This window comes from Rhipicephalus microplus, chromosome 7 (genome assembly GCF_043290135.1).
Source record: "Rhipicephalus microplus isolate Deutch F79 chromosome 7, USDA_Rmic, whole genome shotgun sequence".
Classification (NCBI taxonomy): Eukaryota; Metazoa; Arthropoda; class Arachnida; order Ixodida; family Ixodidae; genus Rhipicephalus; species Rhipicephalus microplus.
In genome coordinates this window covers 156,746,820-156,770,120 of record NC_134706.1, presented here as the reverse complement: position 1 = coordinate 156,770,120, position 23,301 = coordinate 156,746,820, and positions in this window count along the sequence as shown.

Sequence of the window (23,301 nt, the reverse complement as noted above, 5' to 3'; positions counted from 1 at the left end):
GCCTGCACAATCTCGACCGCTGTGACAGCTTAACTCTTGGCTAGGTTGCCCGAGGTTGCCCAATGTCCTGCATAAAGTATGGTAGGTCTCCAGTGATGATTTCCTAAGCATTCCTATCTTCCACAAGTCCCTCTCTGCTTCCTTTACCTTCTTCCTAACCACTGTTTTCTTTCGCCTTGGTATTCTGCTGTTGTCTAAATACTAGCTTGACAATTTTTGAGTTCGTTTCCTCTATCTTGTATCGACATTCTTCAAGTGCAAGTAACTGAAAACTTTCCTACCCAACGCTCGCCTCCCATTTTTGCCAATTGCTCCTAGAATTATATTTTGCTGCTACCTTCCCCGCACTCATACCGCGTCCACCCCATGTCTCCCTCTACCCCCTGATTCGGGGTATTATCGTAGGCTCCCAAAGCACGTCTACTTAAACCATGTTGCCAATATTCAAATCTTGCTTGAACTTCTGATTTCATGCACAAGACAGCATTGCAGAACGTCAAAGCCGGGACCATCACGCCTTTCTAAATCCCTCTCACAACGACATACCTATTGTAGTTTTACAGTGCTTTATTTTTCATTACAGCTGCATTTCTAGTGCACTTAGTCGTTACATCTTTTTCGTGAACCCTTAGATACTCAGCACCATCATTTATCTACACGCACAAGTATTTGTATTTATCCACTATTTCTGGCGTCCCTTCCGGTATCTTATGCTCACTGCCTTTGTTATCATCAAAAATTATGACTGCCGATTTCTCTCCGCTTAGCTTCATATTTAACCTATCTCCCTCATTACCACAGATGTCTCAATCTCTGCAGATCTTCTTTGTTGTCGGCTATAATTACTATATAACCTGCATACATCAATGCTGGTGTTGACTGTTCAATGTGTTTTCCTCGCTTTGGAAAAGAGAGGCTGCATCCGAGTCGACTCCCCTAAAATTTGACTTCTGATTCCTGGAGATGCAGCATAAATAACAAAGGTGACAAGGGAAACCCCTGTAGAAGCCCTCGTTGTATCTCTGTAGGTTCAGATACCTATTCATCCAGTTTGATATGTACCTAGTTACTTTTATATATGTACCTTTAAGAAGATTAGTTATTCTACCTTCCACATCTAGTGTGTCCAGCACTCCCCACAAGTCTTCTTGAATCACACTTTCGTAAGCTTCATCATATCTAGAAATGCCAGCCACAGGGACTTTCACTGTATCAGTGAAAACACTGTATCACTGTATCACTGTGAATAATCTGTATCAGTGAAAACAGATTGTCCTGCAACCTCCTTCGTTTACGGAATCCATTTTTTACTTCTCCAAAAGCCCCTCATTCTCCACCCATGTCTGTATGTTTTCTTTTACTATCTGCATCACCAGTCTGTAAACTACTGATGTCAATGCTATAGGACAGGGGTTGTTTATATTGCATTTGTCTACCTTTGCTTTATAGATCATTCTCATTCTACTTAGTTTCCTCCTCTTGGAAGCTTCACCAAAAATTATTGCCTTCTCGCTGCCTCTGGTAATGTTTGCTTAGAGTTTGGGCCTAGTTTTTTATTAGCATGATTGTAATGCCATTAGAACCTGTTGATTGGATAATAGCAGCTTTTTTCTCTGTCCTTTCCCACTCTCACTGTCCCAGTGAAGTTACGGAGCTAATTCGTCCATCCTCATCTGTAGTCCACAACCAGCATCGGTGGCTGACCGTCGCGGCCTTCCGCATTTGTGCAGCATGACTCCGTGCTCGGTGAATTCTTAGCCGACCCAAGCAAGAGAACCACATGGAACAACAGCAAGTGTTAGTGCTCCATCGCAGAATCGGTGCTGTGCCCACAGAAAACATCGCGGAACACTCTCCAGTGCGCGCTTCTTTTGTTCGGGTGCCGAATTCTTCGAATCTTTGGGACATTCCTTCTTCACCTTGACCAGGTTTGTGCTACCTTGCGCTTACGAGAATCGGTCGGCCAATTCAAGCATGTCTTCAAGTGACTTAGCTCTCCTCTCTTTCATTTACAGTGACAGGCTTGGGTGGAAACTGGTAAGAAATTGATCTCTAATAAGGAGCTCTCTAAGCTCGTCATAGTCCTGTGCTTGCCTGAAAGTTCGATCTATCGGTCAAAATAATGGCTAAGACGGGTGGCGTACTGCGTAGCCGTCTCACCATCACCTGGTTTTCCTGTCCGAAATCTGTCCCGGAAACCTTCCACAGTAAATCTAAATCGCTTCTGTAAAGCAGCTTTCACCATTGTATAGTTGGTGGCATCGGTCGGCATCGGCCTACCGCACACGCTGAGTGCTCCACCACTCAAGCAAATACACAAAGCAGTTTCCCATTGATGTTCCGGCCTATTCGGACTCCTTGCAATCGTCTAAAACGGTATGCCTCAAGGTCGTCCTTCTCTTTATTAAACGCTACGAGCAGCTTTCTTGAGTTCAAGTGACAGCTATGACCTTTCCGTTCGCTACTTTCAACTCTAGCTTGGACGGGAGCTTTGTTTTGGTGTTGAAAAATGAGCCGCTCGAGTTCCATCTCGTGCCGCCGCTGTCTTTCCCTTTCAGCCATCTTGCCCTCTGTTTCTTCAGCTGTTGCTCCTTTGCCTCTCTTCCTTCTTTCGCCCTCTCAGCTGCCAGCCTTTCTCTCTCCAGCTCCAATTTCTATCGCTGCTTTCTTTCTTCTTTCAACGTCTTGGCTACCAACCTCTCTTCCTCTAACTCAGCTGCTTTTTTTTCCTTGGTCCTCTCATGTGTTAGCCTTTCTCTTTCAAGCTCAGCTGCTTTTTTGGATTTGGCTCTTTTAATCGCCCTACTTTCCTTTTCCAGCTCAGCTGCGTTTTCTTCTTTGGCCCTCTCCTATTCTTTTTCTTTCCTTCTGGTTGACTCACTTTCGTAGTTTGGTGCAAGAAAGACCCATCTTCTCAACAAGATCTACTAACTTCTTGAGATACATGGCGTTTTGCAAATAAAACCTTGCCGCGTGCACCAAATATCTGCCGAACTCAGTCTATCGAAATGCTCTCTGACAACTCGTTACCAAAAATACTGAGCAACACACAAAAATTGTTTCCGATAGCACTATCAACAACTCGAGGCTCATTCTCACTACTTTGGACCACTGTGCACCAAAATAGGTCCTGTCGCAGACGCCAGAATAATTGTCACAGGTCCCGTTGATTAGGTATGCGATCGCCGGGCTAATTCCAAGAACCGAAGTATCGGCCCCCCGAACTGCACCACGAAAGCGCGGAAAATTCAGAAGGGGTCCTGTTTGGCACACCAGTGGACGCCAGCAGATGACAGCTGTGTCCCAGAAAACAAGTCAAATACGAGAGTTGATAACCAAAACAAAATAATATTCTCAAGTACTCGGGCAGCAGCGGTAGCGGTTGGCGTAGGTGGATCCCGTCTAAACGCACGCCTCATATTCTTGCAGACGATTATCGCTGGACGTTTTTGCGCTACCGAATCAAATTGCATCGCAACAAACTGCTGCCACTACGAATCGCCGAGGCACGTGACCCTTACCGAGACACGTGACCTTACCACTGACGGAGCCTACAAAAGGATCGACATCTGGCCAACGGACTCACTTGGGCAGCAGCGGTAGTGGTTGGCGTAGGTTGATCGCGTCTAAACGCACGCCTGATATTCGTGCAGGTTAGTGGAAAGTGTCTGCAGTATTATTTAGCATTCTTACTTATCACTCACCACTTCGGCTGCTGCTGCGGTCCTGAAAACTGTTTAAATTTTCTTCACATGTGTATTATTTCCGTCGAGCAAAAATGGCTGCAAAGGCTTGTTCCTTTTGTAACACTTCGTTTAGTGATGATGGTGTCATCATGCGATCTGTTGACTGCAGCGGTGACTTCCACATCGGGAAATGTAGCGGCATCACAGCTAGGTCGTTTAAGACGATGAAAGATGCGTCTAAAAAGTCACTTAGATGTCCTACATGTAAAGTTGCTCAAGGGAACACTAGCACAGCAGGCCAATCTTTGAACCTTCAATCTGAGCTTGCTGAAATAAACAAAAAGCTGTCGCAAATGCAAGTGCTAGAAGCAAAGTTAGCTAAACTTATGTGCTTGAAAGAAACTGTGCTGAGCATCGCAAAGTCAGTGCAGCATTTGTCTGATACCTACGATCACCTTAAAGATGCTGTAAATCGGTAGGCACAAGGTATCGGTGAATTACGCTGCCGAATAGAGGCTGTTGATTGAACAGGCGCAAGACGTGACAGTGCTTTCAAAATAAAAGAACAAATGGACACTCTAAAACAATACAACCGCAGACAAAACATGAAAATTCATGGTTTGGTTCAACGAGAAAGAGAGAACCTGCTAACAGAAATAAATTAGATTGCCGCGCAGCTTGACCTGACATCACTATCTGAAAAAAATGTTGACGGAATGCACCGTCTGCGTGCAAAAGAGAGTAGGAACCCTGTCATTCTTGTGCGCTTTGCCACAAGAACATTAAAAACTGCGTGGTTCGAAAAGAAAAAAAATCTCGGGAGCAAAACACAGAGTACTACTTTCTTTGATAACCGGACTCCTACAAACAAGCGGTTACCATGGCTTGCGAAAAAACGGGCAAGGGAATTGAGCTATCAATTCGTTTGGGGTTCACAGGGAACTATTTTTGTGCGCAAGCAGCCGAATGCTCGCGCAATAGGGCTGGCCACGGAAAGTGAGTTAGAAAAAATTGTTTAAGACTATAAAACGCCACAAATTTCCACAAATATGGAATCCTATCACAGTGCTGCATCTTTTAACAACTTGGTAGCGAAGAATAGCTGTTTTGTGACAAAGGGTTTACACTGTTCCATGTGAATACGCAAAGTTTAAGAAATAAGCAAGTTGACATAGAGACATACCTATCGCAACTGAATTGTTGCTTTGACTTCCTAGCTTTTTCATGGATGTGGTACGCGGCTGAGCATGACGTCATACGTTTCTCGAATTATAAGCACATTTCAGTTTATCATTCCAGAAAACGAGGCGGTGGCGTTCCTCTGTATGCTCGCGAATGCCATGACTGCGAAATCTTGCCTGAATTGACGTTTGTGACCGATGATTTTGACTGTGTTGCTGTAGTTTCTAGAAACATTCTGATTGTTGCTGTCTACCACCCACCGCAAGGTGCGCTATCAGGATTGCTTCATTATATGGACTCAGTGCTTGAACTTGCTAACATGAAGAAATTCCATTCGATTATTGTTGGTGATTTCAATGTTGACTTACTTTAAAAAAATAATGAAAGTATCCAACTTATTGAAACTATGTTAACAAATGGTTGTGAAAACCTTAAAGAACTTCCTACGCGGATAACCCCGAGTTCAAAAACATTGATTGATTTATGTTTTACTTCTTTCACAAAAAAACGAAACATGTTCTGAAGTGCTAAGCTCTGGCATAAATAATCATTTGCCAATATTTGCTGTGTTACCATTCTTTATTCGCATTGATAGAAATCACAACTTCAAGCGTGTTATAAATTGTCGAAGTATACAGCGATTTCAAACGTTACTTTCCAATGAAGATTGGTCTGATGTTATGCTGAAGGAAATCTCGCAGCATCGTATGATCTATTTGTTTCCGAAGTGAAAGAAATATACAATGTAGCATTTCCTTTCTCCCCTGTGGTCCGGCCTAAAAGAGCTAGAAAGGAATGGGTAATTCATGAACTATATAAACGGATTCAACACAGAGACAAATTATTCAGTCACTTCTTAAAGATCAGAGACCACCAAATATTAAAACAATTCAAACAAGTCCACACCAAACTCGACAGTGATGTGAAGAAAGCAAAATCTGAATACTATACGCGTAAATTGGAAACTTCCATAAGTGATGGTCGTAGAATGTGGAAAATATACCGCGAGCTAATAGGTTCCGGTTCGCAAAATGTGCCGTCTAAGATTGTTGTAAATGACGTTAAGTACTGCGGTAATGATGCAGCTCATCTCTTTAATAATCATTTTATCAATGCTGGTGCTCCAAACTCTATATTGCGTTTTTCCGAAAATCGAAATGATGAAAGTTACATTGGTAAGCGTGTCAGAGAGACAATATTTTTTACGCCTACATCTGAAAGTGAGATTTTTTCCATTAATAACTCCTTGTGTAAGAAGTCAGCCGCTGGAGAGGATGGCATCAAAGCTCAACCTATTAAAGCAGTTGCCCACACAATATGCGGCCCATTTAAACATATTTGCAACAGTATACTCTTCACTGGTATTTTTCCTGAAAAAATGAAGCTAGCTCGTGTTGCAGTAATCGTTAAGGGTGGGAATCACAATGACTCAAACAAGTACAGGCCGATTTCGGGGCTCCCATTATTTTCAAAAATAGCTGAGCGTATTGTATATAAGTGCCTTAACAGCTTTCTACTGGATAAAAGTATTATTACGAATAAACAATGTGGCTTTCAAAAGAATAAATCAGCCGAAATGGCATTATTAAGAATCACAGATACAATTATAAGTAATAATAAAGAAAAAAAACTCTATTGGTATACTTTTAAACTTTCGAAAGGCCTTCGATTCTATAAATGATGAACTTTTGCTTAACAAGCTGCACGTATATGGCATTCGCAGCACAGCCTTAGAACTTATGAATAGTTAACTTGATTCTCAATTGCAGTATACTTCCCTGCAGGATTACAGTTCAGACAAAAGCTCGATTAAATATGGGGAACCACAAGGTACAAATTTAGGGCCAATATTTTGTGTATCGCGTATATAAATGATATAGTAAACATTCCACTCACAGATGAAATTATTATGTACGCGGATGACACTAATGTGTTTTTTCTGGTGCTGACCTTCAGGAACTAGAAGTTACTGCAAATTTTTGGATAAAAGAACTTCACCAATGACTATATGTAAATGAGCCTAACCTAAATGCGAAGAAAACAAAGTTTACGGTTTTTTGTTCTAAGAATAAAGAAATAATTGTTTGATTGATATGTGGGGTTTAACGTCCCAAAACCACTATATGAATATGAGAGACGCCGTAGTGGAGGGCTCCGGAAATTTAGACCACCTGGGGTTCTTTAACGTGCCCCCAAATCTGAGCACACGGGCCTACCACGTTTCCGCCTCCATCGGAAATGCAGCCGCCGCAGCCGGGATTCGAACCCGCGCCCTGCGGGTCAGCAGCTGAGTACCTTAGCCACTAGACCACCGAAGAATAAAGAAATAAGCTACGATATAAAACTTTTATACTTTGGATCGCAACTAGAGCGTGTGACAAGCCATTCTTTTCTAGGTTTTATATTTCACAAAAATTTAAGCTGGTCAGAGCACATAAATATGGTCCGCACCAAGGGAGCACGCTCTGTTGGTCTACTACGACGAATCCGATGCTATCTGCCTGTCAAGTTTGTCAGACAACTGTACTTTTCACTTGTACATTCGCATCTTAGCTATGGCTTATTAGTATGGGGGATCGGAAACAAAACTGATATAGAAAAACTAGCAGTACTACAGCGTCGAGCTGTTCGTTTGCTTAACTCTTCAAATCAATACATAGGGTCTTCTAAATTAATGATGCGCTACAATATTCTAGACATTAGAAACTCTTACAGATTGAAGACTTGCATTCGGCCTTTTGAAGAAGTTCCAGCAACTTTGAGACATTTTCAAACCGGTACCTCAGTCGAGACACAGGGTACAGTTTACGCCGCACATCAATAGTAGTGAAGAAGGCCAGGACAAACGATGGTATGCAAACCATTGAGTATGAAACTATGTCTTTATGTAATATGTATCCTAATGTTGTTAAAATAGCCAGAAGGTGTAAAACAATTCACGAATTTAAACAGTCAATAATGAACATGTTTCTTGCTTCGGAATTGGATGTGTTGTGTAAATGGTAATTTATTTGGTTACTGCATTAGCATTGGTACTAAGTGTTGTTGTAAGTAAGCATTACTGGTCACTGCATTGTTATGTTCTTGGTCCTTAGTGATTATGTTCTTGCTGTTACTATATCATTACTCTCAACACGTTCTTACTGTAATTAGCGATCATGTTCTTATTGTACTAGAGATTATGTTCATGTTGACTTATTAGGTTCTAGTGAAATTGCAACTTTCGAATCCGCTGTCTCTGCTGCCCCAGTGAAGTATGGCCTAGTCCGGGGGTTTAAGTCCTCCTTTTGCCTTACCTCGCGGGCAAACCCTGTATGTGTTATGCCCAAATAAAAAAATATTAATAGTTTGAAAAAAAGTATGGCATATCAAACTATACACAAATATGCGCACTCGACAATTGTTCAATACGATACGTCACCAATCAAACAACGTACTACACAGTAAAATCAGTTACGCTCGAAACAATGGAGTTAAGCAACAATATGCGCTAAGATGCATTCACGTGCACCGAACAACCAAGACACTTGAAAACTAAAACGTTCGAAAACTTGTTGAGCCCTTGAAACAAAGTCTTTAGAACAAAACTTGTTCAGTCCTTGGAAGAAAGTCTGAATAATACTCTTATAAGAATCAGTCACTCAATGCCCAGCGCTGTTGTCGATCCGCTGCCCCCGAAGTTTTTCTTCCAGGAAACCTCAAGTCTTCAATTGGCCGCTCTCCATTCCCAAAACTACTTCGCCAGTAACACATCGGCTTCCCACGCGTTGCGATTGCAGGACGTGTCTTCGCTCTCTGGCGGTAGTTTCAAACGAATCTTCTGATGGAAGCATTAGCCTTAACCCTTCAGGAGGAAACCCTTTTCATCACTTGCTTTGTCACTAACGACAAAAACCTTCGCCGACATGGCGGAATAATCCTAGGCACACTTGCGCAGACCTTCCTTCATCTCCTGCCTACGCTCCCTGGCGTAAACTGTCTCCTTCTCCTGCTTTGTCACTGAAAACGAAACCTTCGCCGACACGGCGGAAACGCCCTACGCACACTGGCGCAAACTTTGTTCTGCTCCTGATCTCCCTTCTCCGCTGCTCGCTTAAATACAATTCGCGCTAGATTCCAGAAAATTCTAGTCGTTTCATCGGCGCGATCCACAGTCAAGGCTGGGGAAAGGGCAAGACGTTTTGAGGACTGCGACGCAACTCTGCAACACCACGCCCCTTTCCTTCCAGATCTTTCCAGCGCTTGCTCGGCGGCCGATGTGAGGAGGTTGGTCAGCAAAACTAAGCTTTCGAGGGGTAGAGATGGCGCGCCAGGGGAGTCTTTGGATGCTTGTTTTTTCTTCTCCAACGCCGACCCCGAGTCGCCCCTGCGGCGGCCGCCACCTTCACTACCGCCAGACTTCGAGGGCGTGCTCCATTTCTGTGCGCTCGTTTGTAACAGTAGCTGACAATAGGCCCTCCTACACTACCTAAAGGCATTAGGTCTACAGAAACGAGACCCTCGCTGTAATGAACTAAAGAAAATTTTAGGGGTTAATTTTCTTTGTTAAAAAGATTGTGTTCACCGTGTGTTTAAAACTTGTTACACACTTTTGCTTGTGATCAGATCTGCAGTCTTTTTAGTTGATTCAAGAGTTGGATCTGCGCTGGCAAGAAAGAACACCAACTGTACTTCAACACTTTTTCCCTGCCTCCTTCAGTCTGCGAGAGAGACTGTACTTGCAATGTACTACAGTGGCAAGGTTTTTAGGCTTTCAATGTGGCCCGCCACTCCTCTTCACACCTAGCATCCATCACATAGATATTCAAACTCATGGCTACCAATAACAACACATCTTGAGCGGAACCCGCCATTTTTAAATGGTATGCTTCATCGGAAAACATATCATTCACCTTGCTTGTGATGAGAAGATTGACACAGAGTATTCTGCAAAGGCAACTGCATGTTCCGCCTTTTAGCCACTTTTGAACAATACGACACAAATACAGCAATGGCTTGCAAGCACAAGGTTCACACCACCAATATCAGTGCTATTCTCTGAGAAACCGGTTTAGGTTCGGGATTTTAATGGTGTCTCATTCAAAAAACAGCTACGCTATTTCAAGAAGTCACTTCACATCCTAAAACGCTTCGCATTGTGCATGATTTCTACTACCAGTCTATTGAATGTAGAAAAAAGAGTGCACAATGCAAGAAACTCTTACAGAGCTAGAAGTCATCAACCGAATAATATTATTTTTTTCTTTCAGCACAGCCCATGTGCAAGTCAATAAAAATCAACGCCATTAAAAAGTCATTCAAAGGTAATAAAAGTCAGAACATTAAAAACCCAACAGCCTGCCAGCGCAAAGAATCTACTGCTCTGCATCAAGGATGCTATCTAATTTCTTTCAGCAGTATGCTTCCCTGGAAAGTGTTGAATGTCACTGGCAGGTGTTTGGAAGTGTTTCTCACACTGTTACGTGGGTCTACCTCTCCTGACTTGGTCATAAAGGTGTATTTGTAACGGCCGGGTATTAGTAATAAATCTAGCACTGTATCAATTATTAGAGACCTGCACTTGACCTGTATTTGAACGAAAATTATTAACAACTTGCTAAGTTTCAGTGCTGTACAATCTCCTGCAGGATAACTTGTTACTGCTTTTTTGGCAGAATATGTGGGCTGCAAGCAGGTTGCCATGCCTAGTTGCATGCCATGCCAAGCAGGTTGCCAAGCACAAGCTTCAGAATCTTGCGGCAACACATGAGATACCCGAATGTTTCAAAGTCATATCCCTGTGCTTAACACTGCTTTTTGCAAAATGGTGCACAAGTTGGCGGTATTAGTCTCGTCCATGGAAGCCACTGCTGCTTTTCTCATTGGGCCACACAAAAGGGGCCAAGAAGGCGCCCATAAACATGGCCTTGCAGAATGCTCTGTGTGAATCACCTTATCACAAGTTGGTTGAAGCAATTTGCAAGTAAGTATCTAGACTTTATAAGGCATTTTCAACTTAAGACGAGTTGCCTCTAGCCGAGGATTTACTTAGGGGTGCGAGGTATCCTACGCGTAGAAAGGGGCTACCGACCATCTGAAGGGCTGCAAGAAAAGAAGGCTGCTGTCGTACGTAGCATGCACAGTGTTTATCAAAAACTACTAGAAAAAAGGGAAAAAGTTCTGAATTCGATGTATTCTTTATGTCCACGAAAGTTTCTTACCTATGCAGATTCATTGATCAGAAGAAAGGTAGGAAACGCTGCAGCGTTCATCACAGGCAAAAGTATGTAAGCTGTGTTAAAGGCATGACGTACTCAGTCACTGACATGCAGCAGGAGGTACATGGGTCAGATGGGACGCTGTCTTAACGATAGACTCCATGAAACCTTTCTTCCATACAAACAACAGTGACAAGGCATTTCATACTTTATAAGTGGGATTCTAGGTATCCTTAAAAACAGTGTGGTACATTTAAATAGTCTGTATCAGAGAGTTATTCGACTCTGAGAATTTTTAAAAGTTACATCATTCAGGTTACGATTAACAATTGAATGGTCAGCACTCGAGTGTCAAGATTGGTCACCTGTAGACAAAGTTTACTTTTCAAATATTATTACACAACTAATAACAAAGTTGCATTCATTTATTCCTTTTTCAATTGTTTGAAACTAGTTAAAAATTGAGTAGTGCTGCCTGTCACCTCGTCGATAGGGATACGCTTTACCGGCGGCAATTGTTTCAACAGCATTGTATTAGAATTGTACTCGTTCTCGACATTGACTAATGGCAATAAAATTATATTTTTGCTATAAATAAAGGAACGTGTACAAATATACTAACGCTAACTTGAGCCAAACGCAGGAAGCCATAATAACAGACGCAACAAAAGAGGTTACGGCAACACTGGTGGCCCGGGGAAAGATGGTGAAACTGTTGTTTAAACGAACAAGCGGCTGCCACTCATTTAAAGGGCTAATGTTTTATGGACATTTACACAGAGAGCAACCTAACAATAAGAAATTATTAGTTGAAACTTTTTTGCTTTATTTAGTGTATACGTCGCATACACAACATAAATTGAAATATTGAAAGTGAATTAACGCCAAAATGACCCTTTTATAATTTTTGGCTGCATGCAGTTGATTGCATCGGTGTCACACGAGCTGTTTTGCTTGTCAGTAGGGCTGACTTGGGTCTGACTTCTTGATCGCCGTAAACCATGAGCGTTGCTAAGCGGTGCAAATAATGTAGATCAAGTTTGGCCGAGACGTAAGTTTAACCACATTTTAGGAGCGAAATCTCGATCAAAAGTGCCCGTATGACGCGGGCAGTCAATGCGACATAAGTCACAATTAGTGCGACGAAACATGCATGGCAAAAACGGCTACAAAAGAAAAGACTGCAAACAGTCTGCAAACAAATCCCGCTGCTTACCCGATCATACAGTGTGATGAGTGGTGAGGTGAAAACCGTTGCCGTCGAACACTTTGCTTAGTTGTACACGGACAGGAGAGAGCAGCGCAGAACACAAAGCTGATATGTGCAGCCACGCATATTCTAAATAAACTAAAATTTCCCAATGTTACCAGTTTTGGAGGCACCACGGCAGAACCCTCTATAATTTTGAGCGCGAAACGCGATCACGTCACTAAAGCAGCCCATGATGCAATACGAGCCCGATGTTGACAATGTATAGCCTCCGCCACCAAGAAAGCTTATGCCACTCCTGAAGGCTATTGCTTGTTTTTGAACTAGGCGCTTTGAGATATTCTACGTACAAGTGTAATAAAATTTTATTCATCGTCTGCATTTTTATTTTGGTGAGCGCAACATAGTACCCTTCGTGAGGGCGCAAAAAAGAAAAAAAGGAGGTGGTGAGTGGGTGAGCAAAACTTCCATTGCACGGCACAATGCTGAACTCAAATTTTTTTCTGGTCTGGTTAAAATTTTTTGATTGTTGTGGCGGTCCTCTATGGGGTCCCCACGCAGGCTGGTAAAATATAAAGATGTGGATGTTTTTTGAATAAAGCCTTGGTAGTAGTTTGTGCCTGTGCTCGTGTGTCTTTGCCTGTGTGTTGTCTGTAGTTGCGTTAACACGGTGGTTTTTATGTCAAAGCGCCATCTCGCCCGACAGCCAACCCTTATGATGAGCTCAAATTAAGCAGGAAAAGGTTCAGTTTCGCACTGTAAACACCACTACACGCCCTGTGAAACGGAGTTTGCTGTAGAAAATTCACGCATAGCCACGATGTGAACATGGGCTCTAAGAACGTAATTATTTGCGGTGCGACTTCGAACAGCCTTTGGCACTGTGAGCTTCCTTTTAGGCTCATTTCGGGGTGTTCGGAACAGGACCCTCTCCGCAGCCAGCAGGTAAAAATTTAGGCAGTGAGTGAGGCCAGTGATAAACGTGCACATGTCGAAGAACTCATACCACAGTCGACGAGCTTTAGACCGAACATTGAGTATGAGTCCGGGTGAGTGGTATTCTTGCGATTTTGAATCATAGTCAGTCCGGTTAAAGATAGTTTTCGCGAGTGTGAGTTCAAAGTGCAAAGCGTATTTCTTAGATGAGTCTTAGGAAGTTCCATTGCTTTTTTGCCCATGGTTATCTACTGATCCTCAGCATTACTACCTGCCTTGTCTAGATTAACGTTTACACTCACGTCTACTAAACAGTATCGTTCACTTGAACTCGTAATCGAGGGCTAAGTATTAAAAGGTGTCAAGAAGAGCACCAATGACGTGAGATAATAGTGTTAAAGAGCACCGACGCCAAGGTGGACTCATGAGTATACTGATTCACTAAGATTCAGATCGAGCCGTGAGTGTGCGTCTGATTGAGTCCGGGTGAGTAATATTTTTTTAAAGTTGTCGTATGACTGAGTCCTGTTAAAGAAAATTTCTGTGAGTGTTAGCCCAGCTCAGGGAAATTTTGTTAAGTCCAAGTCTGAATGAGCGCTAAGCGGAAAATATATTTGAGGGGTTGAGCGAGCTTCACAATTTTCGTCAACCTATGGTGAGGTAGGGGACTTACCACAGAAGACGACGGCAACTGCGTGCAATATGGCTGCAGTATGTTTAGCCTAGTTTAACAGAATGCATTAAAGACTTGCACAATCAACCACTTACCTGTTAAACAAGCCCCACTAAGTCATAGTGCTGTAGTGTGTACACTTAATTCCGTACTTTACAAACAGCTTTTGTCTCACTTTTTTATGCTGCCTGTTTTTTTTGCTGCAAACTCTGTCCTATTACGCTACAAAACCACCTTAAAATGAAGTCTAAATCGAAACTTGTGCAGTTTCAATTTTGACTCACTCTCATCATCATCATAAGAGAGTAGCTCAATTGATGCGGATGTTCCGCAGCTGAGACATCGGAGCACGTATGTGAATAATTGGTGTTTCGCGGGTGAAGTGAACGCTGTTCGCACAGCGATTTCAGCTTTATTTCACAATTGCAAATCAAGAAAATGCATCCATTGAACTGACGGTGATCCTCCGAATTTCCTTAGCCAGCGCACCTGTTACCCTTATCTACAGCAGATTAGGCTTCAGTCCTCCAACTGAGGCTACTTCGCAATTAGAAATGGACCTTTCTATTCTACAAGAGACGCTTCATGCACACTCTACGCCGACACGCAACAAAGCGTATACACACTTCACCCTTAGCTGCTCAAACCGGCAAGCTAAATAACGTCTGGGCTCTTCCCCCGCTGCGTCAATCCCGGAGGTGCAAGAATGTAACAATAAGCAGTAGCGCGACAAGATGATCAGACAACAGACCTCCCCAGGTATGAATCACCATTTGTGCGAACAAGCGACAATAGTCCACAATTGTCTTGTACGGAACTCGCCAAATCCACCAAGCAGTGTCAGCTCGCACACGAAATCAAGATGAATTCACCCTTAGCCTGGTTGAACAGTCGACAGTGTAGTAAACAGCTTAGCCGTTATTCAAGAAAGAATTGTAAGTCGGTCGTGAGCTGCAGCTATGCAACTTGAACCACAGCTTTTTACTACGCTGGAACAGAAAGGAGCCCGCCTCACTGATGACAGGTTACCATACCTTCTCTGTCGACAACAAACATGCTACTTAAAAAACCTTCCCTGCACTAGCAGAATCATTAGGAAAAAATGGAATGAATAAGGAACTACTACAAAGAGAAACCATTAAAGCTGCCCTTACTGAAAAAAAAGAAGACTACGTTTAGACTGCAGCCGTTCAAGTCTCGAGCGCCGTAGGGAAAAGGCGTTGTTGTGGGATCAGTAACGACCAGACCTTACATCATTGAAGTGCACGGTGGTATAATAAGGAGAAAGAAGCACACCTGTGACATGTGCTTCAGCCGTTTGTGTTGTAACCAAATGAAAAACCATGCAGTTGATCAAATGCATCAGTCGTCCAGACAGCTCCATAAACGTGGTGCCTCTTCTACGTCTACTTCATAGAAACCTGCGTGAAGTCATGTGAAGAAAGTTTGGCATTTCATTAGCAGCTTTGCCTCATTTGTGTCTTGTCGCTTGATCTACTTGAGCAAGAGAATCACAATCGGTAGGTGCAGTTTTCAAGCTGACATAAGCCTTACAGTAAAAGTGAAGCTGAAGCCAGGCCTTAATAAGTGTTATGAAGACTGCAGTGGTTTAGTGTTATTATGTGCTGCATAGTGTGTTGTGCAGGCTTGGCGACTCCTTGTAGGCGTCTCTCAGATTTTGTATTGAGGATGTATTGTGAAGATTACTGTGGCCTTTCACGGTACTGCAATTTGTAGACGCAGTTGGATTTCACAACTGCTTCCTCTCTTCATACTGAAATGGTTCCCATGCCATTTTTATAACCACACAGTAATATTTATTACACAGATAATTTATTCTTCAAGTCTGCATGCATACATAATGAGATAAATCCTGCCTACAGCAGGCTTTCTGTAGCCTGGAAATTTGGGGTCTGAACCTCTTTAACGGGGTCCTAACAGGCTTGCCCTTGCACATCTCTTTCTCACATATGAACTGATTGTGCTTAGTTTACCTAAGCTATTGAAAATCCTGGGTTTGTGGATGCTGGAATCATTGGTGGCTATGGTGGGAATAATAGTGAATATGGTTAAAATATTTGTGGACATTGTGTATATAATGGCTGATGACGGCGAGAGTGGAAAAATGATGACAAATGATGGTGGTGGTGGCGAGCCAGCGGTAGTGACGGGGGAAAACGCTGGTTGATGACGACTAGAGGGGAAAGATGGTGCCAGAAGGTGGTGGTGGTGGTGAACAAAGGGTGGTGACGGTTAAAAATTCCGGCTCGAGGCGGCGAGGCAAGACGTGTTTGGTTGAAGGGTTGGTGAGCAAGGTGGATGACGGTGGCCTGATGAAAGCTTGTTGAGTGATAGTGGCATGATGAAAGCGCACAAGGCAATATTCGAAATCACTTATATCTAATGTTTTATCCTTGTATGCGCAGATATATATGTTTATGGTCAAAAGAAACCAACGCTGCTCACTACGCTTTCTAGCACGTTTATTTTTTTTCCAGTGGTGCCAACAACGCGTGAATTTTTCGGATCGTAGATTATGCGGCCGTGATTGTGTTTACATTTTGCGCATGTGCTTACATCAGTTTGACATCCGCGATGTGTTTCTTTATTGTGATGTTTACAAGATCAGAGATGTCACTGCGGGCAGTGACATTGAATGTTTTATATCAGTATGCAGTTGTCGAAAAATATTTGAGCTGCAGTTCGCCAATGAACCTTTCAATGTTAGAGCAGAGCACAGCGGTCACTTCATGTCACCACGCTAGGAACGCAACCCTGGGAATTCTTGCACACTCCATTGCTTAAGCCGTCTTCTTAGGTTAACAAAGTGCGTGCGGATATGCATAAACATCACTTTCGATATGGGTCTAGACAAGCCCCAGTAAATTTGACTTTCACCTTTCTGTTCTTCCACCATAATTTTCACCAAATGTTGGTCCGACCAACAAAGCCCGTACAAGTGTTATTGGCGCTTCTGAATCTCAGAATGCATAATTGTGACGAGTAAAAGTGACAATACAGCATAGCTGTGCTGTATTTTTATTTTCTGTGCTGTAATTATTGCTGTGTTGCGCTGTATTCTCGTTTGCTGTGCTGTACTGTCATTCATGCCACAGCTACCTGTGGCATCATTTATCCTAAATGAAGCCTTTATTTTTGTGTACGGTGTCTACTCATGAAGCGACAAATATTGATGCGACGCACTTTCAGCACTTCCACAAAATATACGCCTCCCCTCACTGACAGCCGCCAGTCGTCCCTACCGCCACTTCACTGGCTCTTATGCGAGAGCACAGACTTGCCAATTCGAATGCCTACGAAATCAATATGATAGCATAATGTTTCTGGCGCACAGCATTCGTTTCGGTCAAGCCATTATGTGGTTGTTCCAAACGACAGAGCAACAGCGGTGCGCTGGCACGACTGCACTGTGCGTTGCGCGAAAAACATCACGATCAATTGTTTGGGCGTATCTATCTAATGAGCATAGAAGCGTCATAAAGCCTGACCAGATATCGCGCTTTGGAAGGAGCGAGAAACGGATATTAAAATTGGCAGTAACCACCAATAAACTCTACCTGATCTTCAGTCCGCTGACCTTTTTTCTTGCGGTTGTAAATTGCAACAAAATATAGCGCTGTTGCCATTATCGCAGTGGCAATCGTTACAGGCAGCACTTGTTTGTACTTATCAAATGTGCAAATGAAGCAGGTGCATATCCCGTCAATCTCGAGTACGCGACCAACAAAAACTGAAGTTAACCAGTGAGTTTGTAGTTGTCTACTTCTTTAACACCACAACTGCGATCCGTTGGTGTGGTGTAGTGGTTAGTGCACACAGTTTGGAATTCGAAGGTGTCAGGTTCGATTCCGCGCTGTCGTACCTTTTTTTCGCTGGTGCTTTCTATATCGTTTTTATACAAATATTATTATTATTATTATTTATTAAGTGGTAGCTCATCAAGATAATTATGACGCTGCTTCGCGCTCCAGCACTGCACGGCTGGAGCACGCCATCCACCATCCGCTCCACCATACGCCATCTTACACCATGTGCAACCACCATTTCTACCACCATAATCCACCATTCCTAAGGTGAACGTTTTTCAAAAAGCAGCTACATACATAACGAGGCAACGCAATGTTCCCCACCATGTGATTGTGTTCTTATGTTTTTTTCCTGCCAGTGCAGTCACTCTGAAGGATTTCCCGCAGCTATAGAGGTATAGTCAGGTGACTCATGATGATTTTTGTCTCCTGCAACATGGCAATTGTGTATTGTGAAACAAATGAATACATAAAAACACAGGGTAATGCTGTGCAAAGAAATCGCATTCTTAGAAGGACTAGTGTGCGAAGAACATAAACCAAACTGTTGTTTGTGTTGTTCTTCAACTGCTTCTCAACCAACTTAACTAGCCACTGTCTACCATTATTTAAATGAGAACACAAAGTTGAAAAGTTCCCATGGGTGTTATTGAACGTTTCAGCGATTATGTTCTCCAAGTTGTCTTTACGTTTGCTGTCAACATGCGCCTGATGGCTCTATTTAATGGTTCTGGAACATGATGATTTGATTGTTCTTGCCACATTAAAACCATCACGTTAGGGCAAGTGATAATTTTATTGTCGTCACCTTGTTTAGAACATCACGATAGGACAACTTGACTATTTGAATGTTGACCCAACAATGAAACACTGTCTTATGGCAACGTATGACTATAAACGTTAGTGGAATGTTATATGTTACTGTCTCACGTTGCCTCGCAATTGTTGCATTGAAACCAAGTGGACCCAACGTTTCGCGTTTCTTGGGAGGGCAGCCATGCACATGGCCCTGCAGAATGCTCTATGTAGATCACATTATCACAAGGTGGCTGAAGCCATTTCCGAGTAAGTTTCTAGGTTCAACACAACGGGTTGCCTGTAGCCGAGGATTTTCTTAGGCATTCTAAGTATACCAGGCGTAGAAAAGAACTACAAATCATCTGACGAATTTGAAGAAAAGAAGACAGCTGTCGTACTTAGTATGCCTAGTGTTTCCGACAAACTTTTAGGAAATTAGGAGAAAGGGCTGGCGCCGAAGTGGTCTTTATGGCAGATGAAACTTTTTGACCTATGCGGATTCATTGATCCGATGAAAGGAAGGAAGCACTGTAGCGCTCATCACAACCAGAAGTATCTAACTTGTGTTATTTTCATGAGGCTGGAGTTACATGGGTCAGATGGGGCGCGGTGCTAATGATAGACTTTGTGAAACCTTTACAGCATACAAAGAACAGTGACAAGGCATTTCCGAATCTAGAAGATGAATTGTAGATGTCTTTGAAAACAGTGTGGCACTTTCAAGTAGTCTGTATGAGGGGGTTATTCCACTCAGGTAATTACTAAATATTACATCATTCAGGTTACGGTCAACATTTCTAGATTACTTTAATAACTTGCCATATAAAATTTAATCAAACATACGTCTATTTACTGACGATTACGTCTTATATCGTCCTACTTACACATGTAACGACAATTTAATTCTTCTGCGTGACCTTAGAATTATTAAGACTTGCTGTGATACAAGGCTAATGTCTCTAAATGTCTCCAAAACCTCATTACTGTCTTCCCACCTAAGAACGACATACGTCCCGCATCGCTACGTAATTGGCAGTTCTAACGTTTTATCTGTTCAATCCTGTAAATATATGAGTATTTCCTTAACCTAGGATATGAGTCGGTCAACTCAAATTTTGAACGTGACCCCCCGCAGAGGCGCCTGCGCAAGTAGGCGTTTGGTGTGTAGCGACACCACGGACCCGAGCTAATGGGGGAGTTTTGGCTCCCTCCCACGCCTAGCCGTGCGTGGCTGAGCCGTGTCCGGGGAAAAGGGGATCCTGGGGGTTGAGCCGACGCTTGGTGATTGGATCGTTAAGGCCCCCTGGCAGAGGCAACACTACCCTTTGGCCCCGGCTTCACGTAGACGGCAACCCTGGGCTGACCCACCAAGGAGAATTCGGCAGTCACTTTTTTCTATCTCTCTCCCCTGCAACTTCGTCTTTATCTCTCTCTTTTTTAGTCGGTCCTGTCTACTTCTCTCTTCTGTTTACTTTCGAATTTCCTGGCGACAAGGGTTAACCTTGTGTAATTACTCAACCTTGAGTAGTTATATTTGGTTATATTGGCAATGTACGGCTGGCGTCTGCAGCTTTATGCTATTAAGCGCTTCAGCGTCCCCTGGTTGAACTCCATGGTGGGCGGTCGCCGTTGCTGCCGAAAAAAAGTACACAACTATGGAAACACCTGCATTTCCCCGTCTCCTAGATCGTCTTCCGCTTAAGAGGGGACGCACCGATGAAATATCAATTTTCAGCCAACTCAGACAATGCTTTCCAAAATTTCATGTAGTGCACAGCGAAAGCCCAACAAAACAAGCCAGAGCCATATCTCTATTTCCTGTTGCTAAATCTCTGACTGAGCTCTTTGGCCCAGGATACAATGTTACAAAGATGGCTAGCGGAGACCTTCTCATTGATCTGCCTGAAAAACACCACTATGGAAAACTTGGCAGTCTCGTAGCATTTGGTAATATCCCAGTACTTGTTTCACCTCATAGATCAATGAACACCTCACGCGGAGTTGTTTCAGAAGCAGACCTTCTTGAAATGTCTGAACAGGAACTGCTTGAAGGGTGGAAAGAGCAAAATGTCACGGATGTGAAACGAATCGTCATCAGACGCGACAACAAAGAAATACCTACCAAACATTTAATACTCACTTTCGCATCTAGCGCACTGCCTTCATCTATAGACACAGGCTACATAAAACTCTTTGTCCGTCTCTAGGTTCTAAATCCAAGACGGTGTTATAAATGTCAACGATTTGGCCATGGCTCGCAGAACTGCCGGGGTCAGGAATTTTGTGCAAGATGTGGTAGCCACCACCACCCATCTGATAATTGTACTACTACGCCTCACTGCGTGAATTGTGACGGGGAACACGCCGCGTCTTCGCGTTCGTGTCCTAACTGGAAGAAAGAAAAATAAATATTCACTCTTAATGACAAAGAAAAGATCACCTTCAAAGAAGCAAGACGAAGAGTGTCGCCAATTTACAGGCAACATATGCTGATGCGGCGCGTCAGGGGGCAACGCCGCACCAGCCCTCGCCACCCCTTCGGCCTGCGCAGAGCGAGCCATCGGCTGTGGCGCCTGCCCCCAAGGCGGCAGTAGTTCAGTCTACTCCGCCTCCAAGCAAATTGAGGCCGGAGACTCCAGGGTCCTCTGGTCTCAAGGCCTCACCTTACCAGGCGAGGCCTAAAATCCGAACCACCAGCTTCCATGTGCGGGTATCCAGTGCCTCTGAGGAGGCAATGGATACAACGGTACCTTGGTACCGAAAGAGCGGCGCGCCCCCTTGGAGCGCGCCAAGAAAAATAAAAAACCAATAACAGGGCCGGACGACCGTCCTGCCACCTGAAATAAACAAGCTCACTCTAACAGAGGATACTCTCTGTAAACACAGCAGCATCTCTTCTTTTACTATGCCGACAGAGATATTACAGTGGAACATCCGAGGCCTTCTTCGAAACCTTGATGACTTACAAGAACTCCTCCATGAACACAATCCTAGAGTGCTTTGTGTACAAGAGACACACTTAAACCGAAAAAACACAAACTTTTTACGTAACTACGTAATCTTCCGAAAGGATAGAGATGATGCCATGCCACCATCCGGTGGTGTAGCAGTTATAGTTAGTCAAGGTATAGCATGTACACAATTACCCCTTCAAACTTCCCTCGAGGTGGTGGCTGTCCGAGCAGTTATTCTAAACAAACTTGTCACAGTCTGCTCTTTGTACATACCTCCGCACCACCGTCTTGAAAAACTTCAATTCCACTTTTTAATAGACGCACTACCTGAACCTTATCTGGTCCTTTCGGACCTGAACGCACATAATGGTCTGTGGGGTGACTCTCGCTGTGATGCACAAGGTCGTCTCATTGAACGATTCCTCATTTCATCGGGTGCTTGTCTGTTGAATAGGAAAGAGGCAACATACTATAACCTTGCCAACAAAACTTACTCTTCCATAGACCTCAGTACCACATCTCCTTCATTTGTACAATTAGTTCAGTGGAAAGTTATAAATAATCCATACGGAAGTGACCATTTTCCTTTAGTTTTGAGTACGCCAATAATAAATGAATGTACTCCACATGTTCCCAAATGGCTGGTAAACAAAACCGACTGGGAACAATTTCAAAAGCTTACTGACCTAAATTGGACTAACATATGCGGATTAGGCGTAGATGAAGCTGTGCAGTACTTCACGGCTTTTCTTACTGACGCAGCAACCAAGTGCATTTCACAAACATCTGGACTGCCCGGCAAACGACACGTTCCGTGGTAGAACACTGAGTGTCAGAATGCGCGAAAGGAACAGAACAGGGCATGGAGGTTGCCGCGAAACTCACCGACAGCGGAAAACCTTGAGAAATTTAGGAAAATAAAATCTCGAGGCAGGAGAACGCGTCGGTAGGCCAGAAAAGAAAGCTGGCACAAGTTTTTATCAGAGATAAATTCATTTACACAAGAGCCTAAAGTCTGAAACATGGTTCGTAGGGTAGCAGGAAAGCAAATACACTCACTCCCACTCGTAAACACACAGGGTGACAGCCTGGAAGATCCAGCGAACTTCCTCGGTGCACATTACGAGCAGGTGTCTAGCTCGTCACACTACGCTGAAGCTTTCCAAAAATATAAAGCAAGGATATAAAAGCAGAAACTAGAACACAAGTGCACAAATCTTGAAGCATAAAACCAACCTTTCAACTTAGCTGAGCTACAAGTATCACTAAACTCTTGCAGTAATTCTGCCCCAGGCTACGACCGTGTCCCGTATGAAATCTCAAAAAACCTGCCGCTCAAAACGCGAAAAACTTTACTCTCTCTATACAATCCTATCTGGCTTTCACGCACAATCCCTGCTTCCGGGAAAGAGGCTATTGTTATCCCTATTTTGAAACAGGGCAAGAACCCTTCCTCAGTTTCAAGTCATAGGCCCATTGCACTAACCAGCTGCCTTTGTAAACTTTTTGAAAAAAATGATAAACCACCGACTTTTACATTTCCTTGAAACACACAATCTGCTCGACAAATTTCAGTGTGGGTTTCGAGAGTGTAGATCCACCAGCGACCATCTGGTGCGTATCGAGGCAGAGATCCGAGACGCATTTGTCCACAAACAATACTTCCTCTCAGTGTTTCTCGATATCGAGAAGGCTTACGACACAACATGGCGTTTTGGCATATTAAGAGACTTGTCTCACCTGTGTGTGCGTGGTACAATGCTTTCCATATTTGAGAGTTTCTTCTCCAATCGGAAATTTCGTGTCCGTGTGGGCAGTAATTTCTCGCGAACATTTGT